The 12,933-nt window shown below is 37.0% G+C and overlaps 1 protein-coding gene across 6 annotated transcripts in view; it reads left to right on the top strand.

Annotated features, from left to right (window-relative positions):
- Window positions 1–12,933, top strand: part of LOC118179667 (glutamate-gated chloride channel-like) — a 683,063-nt gene that overhangs the window by 477,193 nt on the left and 192,937 nt on the right. For all 6 annotated transcript variants that reach the window (XM_085825825.1, XM_085825798.1, XM_085825832.1 and 3 more), the window contains one exon: window positions 1,035–1,126. The gene's annotated coding sequence lies outside the window, so the exon portion shown is untranslated. The remainder of the gene's footprint in view (window positions 1–1,034; window positions 1,127–12,933) is intronic.

Raw genomic sequence — 12,933 nt, 5'->3', positions numbered from 1 at the left:
ATAAGAAATATATATATGAAAAATATATACTCCCCCTTACCCTGCTTAAAAGTCCTTAACCAGCCTTTATTTTCGCAGTCGCTTGTCGTAGCCGTATAACTCCAGTCACAAACGGATGAAAAGTGTTTCAAACAGACGAAAATGTTCATGATTTGACAACGTCAAATTAAAAGGTAAAAGAAATTATTTCCGGCAAATAACGAAATTTAACTTTTAATGCAGTCTCCCTGTTTCTATACCTATAACTAAAAAAGTTTTTACTCGTTATGAAAAAATAAAATCATAAGAAGTTTGACTCCAGTACGGAAAAACTGATCTGTATTTTATATCAAAAATTGCAACTTTTCATGTTATTTTCAATTTGCCTTGAAGGATCGGTTAATTAAGTTAGAATCATTTGAAAAAGAAAATTTAAATGAAGTGCAGACTAAAATGTGTATAAGTTAATAATAACAAGGAATTCATGTGGTGTCCACATCTGAGTTTTTAAACATGTCTAATGTATAAGCTGACATGCTTTTACGCAACACAAAGCTAAAATTTTAAGTTCAAGATATAAATACGTAACTACTGTGTCCTCATATTTTCTTTTTTTATTTGACATCAATGTTTCAATGTAAATATAAATATGCGCTGTGGAAAGTTTAGTTTGAGCACTTTTTTAAAGCAAAGTCAGCAACTTTAAACCCAGAAAGAAATGGCAAACAATTGTAATTTGATTCCAATTTTATTGACTTATTCAATTGGATGTCGATATTGATGTAATAAATTAAATGCAGCAGTAGCTTATGGGTTTTAAATGTTCCCTCGTTTTTATTCAATTAATTATTATCAGTGTTATATACCACCTCAGTCTATTATCGTATATTGTTTATTGCTGTATATAATATATTTTGCCTATAATACTGATAGAAAATTTGTACAGAAGCTTATTAAAGTAGTATCTATTTTTTTCATCCTATTGAAAAGATTGACTCACAACTGACTGAATGACATTTAATAGTTTACTACACTTACATATTCTTATATTTCAGGTCCAACTGAAATCTTCACAATGACCATTCTTGCTGGTCAAAATCCTGCAATTATTGCAAAACTCAACGCCGGTTGATTAACCGAAATCCAGGTAATAAATATTATCTGAATTAAATTATCTTGTAACAAACTTAAATAAGTAATATTAACAAATTAAATGAGTATATTTAATCTGGTTATATATTGATGTGGCAATGATGTGAATATTTTTCTCTAACTCAAGCGTTTTCTTTAAAAGTTTGGTTTGTTTCCCTTAAAGATATTAAATGGCTACGATTAAACTATAATTATGATTGAACTATGCAACATTTAATGCATAACTTTGCTGTTGACAACTAAACTACTACAATTATCCATTGATTGATTACATTTTTTCTGTTTGCTCATCTATATATACTATATGGCACTAAAAGGGCCATACGCGTGAACACCATGAACGCGCGCCCAGAAAGTGATGAAAATCGGCAAAAGGACAAACCCCGCAGTGAATAATATATTATGTTTATTACAGCATGATATACTTGCTCATAAAAGGAGCGACTACACAGTACGCTCAGTAACTTGCAGAACCACAGCTGATGGTGATACAGATAGTAACACGTCTAGGTACTGATGTAAAAAGCGTGAGGATTGTTGCCTGAGGGATGGATGTCCATTCCCTGTTAACCACTTGCCATAGTTCCTCTTCTGAAGCAGCGGTGGTAAAGAACGCAAATGGAGTATAATCAAGTCTCAGATATGTTTGATAAGTGAGTGATTCGGAAAGACAGGAAGCAGGGGTAGTACCTGGGTACTTTGTACAGCATGTTAGATGCTCGCCGTGAACGATCTGGTTTATCGTGCTGTTAAATGGACTTCGGCATTCCATGAAGAAAGAGTAGTGCTACCAGACGCATCATATCATACGCGCATTCTTGGGCTGTCAAACTGCCATCACAGCTCATTGGGCAATCATACTGGAAATATCTTGGTTGTTAACGCCCTGGCGTTTTCTGTACTTCCTATGCAATAGAGAAACAGTTTGCAAAACGATAACTCTATCCGACGGAGCAACGCAACTGTTGTCGATTCTTAAGATTACTTATTCCTATTCTTATATGTTGTTAAATGGTGCATTTTTTTTTTTTTTTTGCTTCAAACGTGAGTGAGTTATGTCATTCTTATTGTTATATCATTATGCATAATAGAAATTCATACGTGATATTTACTACTGAACATCATTTCTGTGAAATAGCATTTGTCAATGTTCATATTAGATTATGAGGTAGGTAACTGTGTGTTATATGTAACATAACAGAACATTTCAACCAATATTGTATCAATAACATACTAAGTATGTGAGCAGTTATCATAGTGTAACATAAGAACAAAATATGCAAACAATTATAAATTTCAAGGATGCGTTGTGTAAAAGCAAAACCCATTCTATGTTTGAGGTCCAGTGTAAGGAATTAAACACAAAAATTACAAGGCTAGGTAGGTAAAATCAATCTAACGTTTATTTATGAGCAAATTTTTTTATGAATAATTTACATTTTTAACAAGGGTGGCGGCAGGTTACCTTTACTCTGAAGAAACAAATATTACATACCTGCAATACAATTTTTACATTTACACCATTCGAACACATCGCACATTTATTGGTTCTTGGAACAATTACTTCGGAGAGGTTTCTGTAAAGAAAACAAATCATAATTAATAATGAGAAATATTTTCGGAGGACAGGCTTTCCGTCCGGCAGGACTCCGGTCATCACCAAGATGTTGGCCATTCTGCAATTCAGGTGCTACCACTGCGTCCGTCGGGCAAGTTGTCTAATTTCTTAGTCTGCCATGGCACGCCGTCGGCTGGTCCCCTCTCTGCGTCTTGGAAGTCATCGGAAACAGCAAAAATAATTTCCCTTGGACCTTTCCTTCAAAAGTAAGGTGTTATTCAAAATGGTTTCCTCGTCTTCCTCCCGAAAACACTGCGCAGCCACTTTAATTGCTGGCGCGTTTTTTGAAAACTTGGCGTAGATGTTGAACAGCAAGGAAGCCAAAACCAGCAACCCAACGCGAGGAATCTTCACGGGAAGGGGTTTCCCGACTACCAGAAGAACCTATTTTCGCTAATCCATCATTTAACTTCCAAGGCCACACCAATGTGTCATCAGACCTGCAGACGAAAACAAGGTGGGGGAAGAAACTAGCCTTGCTCAAGGTCTCAGTCGATAATGCAAATCTTCTAACTCAACGAATATTTTCCCCACCATAAAATATGCTGCAGAACTTCTCCATGCTCGCCAGTCCAGCAAAACAGGGTCCTCTTTTCGTGAAACACCATATGGCGTATCCATCCAGCACTTCACCCCCCACATGTGTTTTTTCGTTTGGAAGGAAGGAATTTCGGGGTGCAGTAAAACCGCTGATAAGAGTTTCCGAGAATGAAATCCAAGCCGAGGGAAAAGGGTGAAAAATCTCTGAACCAAGTTAATACAAAAATGACTTTGGGAAATTAAAAAATGAAGCTACTAATTACAAAACATTATAATTCATAATAAAAATGTCAGCACTGTAATAATTGTTTCTTCAGCCACAATTAAAGTATACACACATATTATCCAAATTGAAATACAAATACAATAAATTTTTCCTACCGCCAGTCAGAAAATATGTATTCGTTTAACTTTAAAAGAAAGAGGGATACAAATTAAGTTACTTAAGGTTAAGAAAAAAAAATTAACACACCAAAAGTGCAACAGCAAGGCTTTAAAAATAATTAAAGTTAAAAGTTAAATAACCTTAAGGGTCAAAACAACAAGATACAAAAACCCAAAATCTCAAGTCCCTAACTCAAATTAAAATTAAACAACTTCCACTCAAAAAAACATTTAAAGCAACCTAACCAAAATTTAAAGTTTACAAAAGTTACAATTTAAACTTAGAACCAACTTTAAACAACAAAAAAATTAGAACTTCAATTACAAATCAAAAGTGAAATAATAATCGAAACAACTTAAGCTTGAAAATAAACGATTAATACATAACATTATGCTCCAGTTAAGATTTTTATACCTTTAAGTAACCTGTATATAATAGTTAGAGAATTATCAGCAATTTAAAAGTTTAACTGGCGCTAGGCCTAACGTGGCCGCCATTTATTTAAGTTTGTAATTCTTAATACATGAGTGAATTTAGTCAGAAACTCTTAATAGAATAGTGACTTTTTCTATTTTTTTACTTTTCCTGTACGTCTAGTGAAATTCCACTTTTCCTATTACCATTATTCGGGTTAAATAGTGCAGTTTTTCATTCGCTTTGTGTCTAACGCATAGATGTTTAGACATATCTTCCTCGGTAAACATTTCTAACGCTAGAAAAGAAAAAGTAGAAAAACTGAGCTAATAATTTTAAAGTTTAAAAGTTCTGAAAATTTGCGCAAGATAAATTCAAGAAGGTGCTGACATTATAACGGCGCTGAGTTCAAAGATTTAATAAAAAAAAATGAGAGGGTTGTTACTGTTTAACAAAAAGTATAAGTATAAAATTTACCAGTTTTTCTGTTATAACAAAATAAATTATTAAATTAGGAGGACACGTATGTGTTTCAATGGGTAATTTAGTGCTCTGAATACCAGAGTAAGAGAGAAAGAGAAATTTACTACAGTTATTTTGCAATAGTTATTATATATCAGTTTATGTTAGCATTTATTACATAGTTGCTTATATTTTTGCTCTGCTAGCTACTGCAATGTACTCTACTGCAGCGTTTCCTAAATTTGATTCTCAAACCTCGAGAAATCTAATAGTTAAACATTAATGGACTGTTACTGATTTTTAAAACTAAAGTTAATTAATTGCGTTGAAGAACTTATCATGCTATAAAATATTAATTTCTTCATAGTAAGACTGCAATGCGGAATTATAATGAGAAAATTTCATAGAAATTCAATAGATAACTTTTTGGAATTTGAGTTGTGCGTGAAGAAAAATCTCGCTAATCTCGCTGTCGCGAGGTTGGCGGGATGTCGCCAACCTAGCGACCGTATGGAGATTACATTTTATCGCAAAATTTGGCGATAAATCTTCAAAAGTCGCTAAACTTTAGTGATGTTTTGGTCCTATCCTTGTATAACTAATTGATACTGTAACTGAATAACTGTAATTTATCCCTTATTTATTATATGTAACTGTATCTTCCCCTTTGATGCAATTTTAACCGCACATGCCTTCTTGTAATTTCGATAAATAGAGTGTACTAGAGATTTCTCGACCACCGGATGCAGACCGGAGAGCTTCCTGCTCTCCGATCTGCATCTGCTCTGAGGTTTTCAGTTCAGAATCGACTTCGGAATATTGAGATTATTTTCGTGTGAGCTTCGCTCTTTACATGTACTTTGCATTTGTTATATTTATCGTATAAGATATTTCTCCCGCTTTCATAGCATGCCTTCGGGGTGTACAGGTCAGCACGCTCAGTGCGTATTCGATAGGTCCCTGATTTGATTCCCGGAAAGGGCATTGCTCATTTTTCATCTGTCCTGCAAACCCAAAAACTATAATGTCTCTACAGTGGGTCCCGAACTAAAATGGTGGTGGATGATGATTCTCCACCACAAGGATTTGGCGATTGGGTCCCCTAATCCCCAGTCGCCCTTTAAAAGAGGGAGTATATAAGGTATTTCTCCCGCCTTCTTAGCATGTCTTCGTGGTGTAGTGGTCAGCACGCTCGGCGCGTATTCGAGAGATCCGTAGTTCGAGTCCCGGCGACGCACTGCTCAATTTTCACGATTCCTTCTTCGAAATAATCTAATATCTCTAGAAACGTTTTCAGTAGTTTGAAGTGCAGTTACTGATTGTGCTGTGTGATGGTGAGAAGAACTTACTTTACGAGTATTTTTGTGAAGATTTCCAGAATATTTCAGTGTTCCTTTTTATAAAATAAATTTTGTCAAGCTATCATCGATTTTGCGTGTATTCATTCGATTACGAACCCGGACGCACGTGCTAACAGTAAAACACAGATCCAATGGTTAAAATTTATACTGTACGTAAATGAAGCAGTGCAGAGGATACCGCCCATAAACGTTCTCCTGCTATCATCCAGATCCTAAATAAATAATGTGTAAATAAACGTAACGTTATAAAAAATATCTTTGACCTCAAAAAAGCGCAGAATCGTAGCTTAAAATATTTCAGAATTCTTTAATAAAGAAATGTAATGTTCAAAGTTGGATTGTAAGGTATTTCTCCCGCCTTCTTAGCGTGTGCCTTCGTGGTGTAGTGGTTCTGCACGCTGGGCCGGTATTCCAGAGGCCCTCATTTGCATATCCTGAGTAAGCATTGTCTCTCAAGGTTTTTATATACTGTGCTAGTAACTTTTGAGTATAAAATAGGATTTTATATCTGTTTCTCTACCTATTTTTTGAAAATTGTGATTTTGGTACATGTATGAAAAATGTTATATGCATTTGTAATTCTGAGTAAGCGTTAGGCGGTGGCGGATATATGTAGACACCACGACTTTGGTGCACCATCCACAAAAGTCTTTCTGCCCGTTGGTCGATTTGTTTAATTTCGGCCAGATAATTTAAATTTCTGCTTAAAAATTATTTTGGAACCATTTAAAACACAAAGGGAGATGGTTCGTCCAAAAAATAAAGAGCCTAAGGGGCAACGCCCCGACAATGAGACGCAGTCGGCCAGTGCTCCAATAATAGATAAGCACAGAAACAGAGCAGTACACGACAGCTAGACGTTGATATAACTTTGGTAGATGCCAGTACAGAGTATCAAGAGGCTTCAGAGTGCTATACTAATCTAATTGGATATTTAAATAGAGACGACATTTCCACAAAAGCAAACAAAAAGATACGAGGTTTCTTTGACCATATGTTAAGAATAGTCTCGAGGCAGAGTTACAAAATTGCCAATTTGGAAGGACAAATTGAACAAACTAAGAATATAGAGACATGCATCCAAGGAATAGTCGCCACTCAAAAGCTGTCTTTTGCAGAAGTTGCAAGATCTCGACGGCCATCCAGAAGTAGTTCTAGATCTAGACGATCACAATCAAGATCACGGCAAGAGACAGAGCATGTATTACTAGTCTATCCTAAGACTGAGGGTAGTACATCCGACGAGGTAAAGGAGAAGCTGGTGAAGTACATAGATCCAGGGAAACTCAAAGTAGACGTCAAGAATATAAAGAAAGTCAACAAATGAGGGCTCCTAGTAGAAGTTACGAAAAAGGAAGAACTGGCAATACTTGAAGAGGCCATAAATGAAAATCGGAAGCTGAAGGACGTAGTGGAGACGAAACATCCACAAAAAAGAAACCCCAGAATAATAGTCTACAATGTCAACGAGAACATTAATAAAGACGAGATAGTAAACTTCATTAAAATACAGAACATCGACCTAGCAGAAAGTGAAATAGAGGTTCTGTTCGCCATGAAGGCCCGCTTTGGACAGCACTGGGTTCTATCTATAGACCCAGTAGCTTTCAAGATCCTTATGAAAACGAGGAAGTTGAACATACAATGGTCAAGATATAACGTAAGGGAGTTTATAAAGGTTTCGCAATGTGTCAAATGCCTTGGGTATAACCACCCAGCGAAATATTGCAAGGAAGATAAAGTCTGTGCCGGATGCGGCTCCACACACCACGAGAAGACCAATTGTGACCAAAAAACAGTCAGCTGTGTCAACTGCACAAAGGTGAATAAACGATATAATACAGGCCTCGATGCCCAAAATGATAGCCGAGATAAGAAATGCCCATGCTACCTAAAAGAGCTCGAAAGATTAAAACAACGAACAAATTATGGATAGTATCCAAATAATCCAGATTAATCTTAAGCACTCCAGGAGTGCAACAGAAAACTTAAAGATAAATTTTGAACAAAACGACAAACTCAAAGTAGCATGTATCCAGAAACCGTACACAGTACAGAACAAACTGTACGGATTCCCCACAAAATATAGGAAGTTCTACTCTCGAACAGACGCAATAACTGCAGTGATTATAGCGGACTCAAATCTCCCAGTTCTGGAACTTTTCAGCTCTCCGGAGATTATAGCGCTTGCAATAGGCAGTGACTCAAGATTTATATTAATCACGGTATACTGTCCTCCATCGCAAGATATTGCACCAATCCTGACAACCCTAGAAAGGTTTATGCAGGACAATAACAACATGACTACAAAAATTACCAGAGATTTCAATGCCAAAAGTCACCTATGGGGCTCACATAATACGGACACACGAGGCCTCAAAGTATGCGAATTCATTGCCAGCACTGGACTATCGATAGTCAATGAGATAGGGGATACGCCAACCTTCGCAGGAGTAAGTGGTAACAGCTGGATTGACCTCACACTTATCATAAGTAGAGACAGAATCCGGATCGATAATTGGAAGGTAACGGACGAAGCAAACAATAGCGATCATAATAATATCTATTTTGACGTCTCCAGCATTCATTACCCAACATGGAGAAGATCGAAAATCAATGTACATACCGACTGGCTAAGTTTCAAATGGTATGTCTCAAAATCTTTAGCTGACCCTAGAAATCTGACAACTATCGAAGAAATCAATAAATATGTAAGAGAAGTTACCACTAGTCTTCACGAGATCTATCAAAGAACAGTTCTCTCACATAACTCGAAACCAAGATCGCGCACCTGTCCATGGTGGACAAAAGATCTCACTATTCTCAGGAAAAAGGTCAGAGCAACAAGGAAAAGATTCCAAAAAACAACTGGAGAGGAAAGGACCCATAACAGGCTGCTTTACCAGAGGGTACGTGCACAGTACCGGCAAAAGATGTATAAAGAAAAGAAAAGAGCATGGGACATGACATGGAACAAAATCACTGTTAGCTCTCCGTTCGGAACATACTTCGATCTAGCTAAAGGGAAGAGCATGGATCCATTACAGATAGGTTCAATTCAAAAAGAAGATGGCACAATGACGAACACAATTGAGGATACAATTAGAGAAATCGTGAGGTTCCATTTTCCAGAAGACGACCCCAACGAGGACTCTACATACCATGCAGATATTCGTTCCCAATCAACCGAGATTCCAAACTCGGAAGACGATTAGCCGTTCACACTCGAAGAAATGCAACGTACGATAAACTCAACACGCCGAGGTAAAGCTCCTGGGCTGGATGGCCTCACGATTGAAACCATTGAAGAGCTTAGGCTCGCGGACGACAAACAAATTCTAGCACTCTTTAACAAGTGCCTTGAATTAGGTTATTTTTCAAAGGAATGGAAAAACGCAGAGCTAGTATTGTTCCAGAAAGAGGGAAAACCAAAGTCCATGCCCAGTTCTTACAGACCTATCTGTTTACTCTCAGCGTGGGGCAAGGTCCTTGACAAGATGCTTACGCAGAGATTAACGTATTACCTGGTCAAAAACAAACTACTAAACCCCGCCCAATTCGGGTTTATTAAAGGGCGGAGCACCACCGACGCCCTCAACCGTGTTCAAGACATCATCTTAAATAACAGACAAAATAACCCCCATACGTGTATAATATCGCTTGACGTAGCTTCCGCATTCAACAAACTATGGTGGCCAGCGCTCAAAACAAAACTAAAAGACCTGCGATGTCCAAAGAATCTTTACCAACTGATCGCAAGCTACCTCACAGAACGTTAAGTGACCTACAAAAGAGACGGCTTAAATATCACGATGAATTACCACAAAGGAGCCCCACAGGGTCTAATATCGGACCCATCTTGTGGAACATAATTGCAGACTCAGCGCTGAACATCAACTTTGGAGACAATGCCAAGATACAAGCTTACGCCGACGATATTATACTCATAATAGACAGAGGCAATAGAACAACTATAGAGCGTAAAGCAGACGCAGCACTCAAATTGCTTGCAAAATGGAGTCAAGACAACAAACTGTGTTTCAGTATTGAAAAGACACAGATGATAGTCTTTCCAAAAGGTTCAAAAATAGACGCGAATCCACCACGCATAAAGTGGGAAGGGCATCCACTGCGACGCCAGAATACCATTAAATACCTCGGATTCGCGCTTGATAAGAAGCTCACGTGGGTATCACATCTTACGGAAGTCCGAGATAAGACGCATCGAATCATCAATAAACTAAACAGGATAATCACAGACAAGTGGAGCAAAAGGGGCGCCTGTTAAAACATCTATTCCTTAATGCAATTGAACGCATGATCCTCTACGGCTGCCCAGTCTGGATGAATGGCACAGCAAGAATATGTCAAAAACTACATCAAATACAGCGAGTAATCCTGTTAAAAATCACCAGTGCGTATAGCACCACATCAACCGCAGCACTTCAGGTTTTAGCTGGCACGCTCCCACTCGACCTAAAAGCAGAATTAGAAAGATCAATCTATCGACTTCTACATTACAAAAAGGACCTTCACACTAAAAAAGATTTACATCTATCCTATGCCAGCATAGAAAGCTTCCAAGATCCCCCTAACTTACACCCAGGAGATATACCCATCCTTTCCTGGTGCAAATCGCCACCCTCAGGACAACAAAGAGAGATTTTTTCTGACGGTTCAAAAATTTCAGGACGAGTAGGGGCAGCATTCACGGTCTTTTCGAACAATGAAGAAATTTATCAAGCACAATTCCGTCTAAGCGATCATGCTTCAGTCTTCCAAGCCGAGTCCCTAGCACTCAAAGAAGCAGCACTATGGTTAGGTACACAACCAGCAGCTCACACTTCATTCTTCACAGATAGCATGAGCGTTCAGAATGCGCTGAATTCCTTTTCTCCAAAACATCCGCACACGGCAGCACTTAGAGAGATCTTCTTGACGTTAGGCTCTTCCATACCTTTAAAGATCAACTGGATAAAAGGACATACCGGGCAGAAAGGCAACGAACGAGCGGATGAACTAGCTAAGACTGCAGCTCTCAAACCAGAAATTGACAAGGAAGTTCCGCTTTCCGCAGAAGTTGCAAAAAGGCTCCTCAAGACAGCATTTCAAGAGACATGGTCATCACGATGGCAGGAAGAAGAGACAGGAAGATTTACTTACAACATCTTCCCAATACCTTCTCTCAAGAGGCTGAAATGCAACCGACTCTTCCTCCAAGCCTGTACCAACCACGGGAAATTCCCAGCGTATTACAGACGTTTCCTCAGACGGGACGTCTACTGTTCCTGCGGTTTTCGCGGGGAAGACGCGGACGCACTTCATTACCTGCTCTCCTGCCCTCTGACAGAGCACCTTCGACAGCAGTTCTTTCCTTCCGACTACATCACATATCCTGTGAATAGACTGTTCACGGACTATTACTGCAACAAGGGCATCTTAGAGATAATGAAGCAAGTGAATGAAAATAATTATATCCAAGAAACTACAGATTAAAGTAAAATGTAGAAAGGCGGCCTAACCGTCAGATTGCTAGCAATGACTAGGATGACTTCCTAACCCTGTAGTGCCATTAACTCAGTTTGGCGGAACAGGTTAAGTAAAGTGACCATATCTCTCCTGCATAAGGCCATTAATGTCTGCATAAGGCCATTAATGTCTTCGCGGTGGCCATTCTGACAGAAATTGAATCGTATCCCACGTTACACAAGCAAAACACCACGAAAACTATACAGCCTGGCTCGAGCCCGAGTCAAACTATTAGTATTCAGTGACATTAACTGCTCCATAATGCTACTTAATTACTAGAATGTGCTAACAAAATGTTTGAAAAAATTACCAGAAGTACTAGTGATAAAAAGGATTAACTTAAGGTCACAACAGAGGTCACTGTTTACAAAAATATAGAAATGAACAGAAATGGAAGGACGTTGTGATGAATTAAAATTTACCTTGAAAAAAAATGGAATTTATCTTTTCAACTTCTTTTTTCACAAATATGTATGCAGTTATTACGAAATTGATAATTAATCTGATTATATGCAGCTGGAAAGATCGCTTTGCTGCTAAATTAGATTAACTTTCGGGCAATACATATGGCCAGAGAGCTTTTTGCATCAGAGTTTGAAAAAAGAATAAAGTATCAAACCATACATCCAACTATGTAAGAGAATTAGAGGACATTTGTTTTTCAGAAATGGCAACTAGTGAATCATTATTATTATTAAAAATTGAAAGTCTGAAATTTAATAATAATGATTATTTATTTAAATAGTGATTATTCTTAAAAAGCTCGAACTGAGTAGTGATGAATGCATTTTTAATCCTAAAAGTATGAATATTGTGTTATTTCTTCTGTTTGTTTCTCGAAGTTATCATATGTTAACAAATTTTTCTTTTCTTCAGTATCATATGCTAACAAAATAATAATCTAATGTCATATTTTTACAGCATAATATTATATTTTAATAGATATAAATATATGTTCTTTTTAATATAAGCAGCCTATAATTACAAAGATTTTAATTTAAATGTTTATGCAATTTTTAATCAAAACTCACGTACAAAAATAATTAAGTATAAATGTATTTTCAGTTTTATTTTAATGGGATATATTTATACTTTTCCGCTGTTCGAAATATTTTATAAAATTATAACATTATTTAGGAACTGATCTTATGATGAACTTTTTATTTGAAAATTTACACGGTTGTAAAATTTATGTTTTAAATATCACCTTTAAGTATCAGTGCTTCTTGAGGCATTTCGTTAGTTAAAATTTGTGCCGAATAAAAAAATACTTTACGGAAATATAAAAAATTTCAATAAATTATAAAAACAAATCTTGCTGTTTAACTCAATCAAATGTTTCCAATTCTGTGAAAGGAATGGCATTTATTTCCCATTCAGTATGGTGAAAGAAACAGTTACTTCTTGTTGGAATCTGTCGTAAAAATACACAGTTTCTTCTTAATTATGGTGCAATTTGTTTCCCTTACGTAAACTAAATAAAAAATAAATTT

Source organism: Stegodyphus dumicola, chromosome 1, assembly GCF_044657685.1.
Source record: "Stegodyphus dumicola isolate Sdum_Otavi_A_Nest chromosome 1, ASM4465768v1".
NCBI lineage: Eukaryota > Metazoa > Arthropoda > Arachnida > Araneae > Eresidae > Stegodyphus > Stegodyphus dumicola.
Note: the sequence above shows the minus strand (reverse complement) of the source record. Positions and strands in the feature narration are given on the sequence as shown.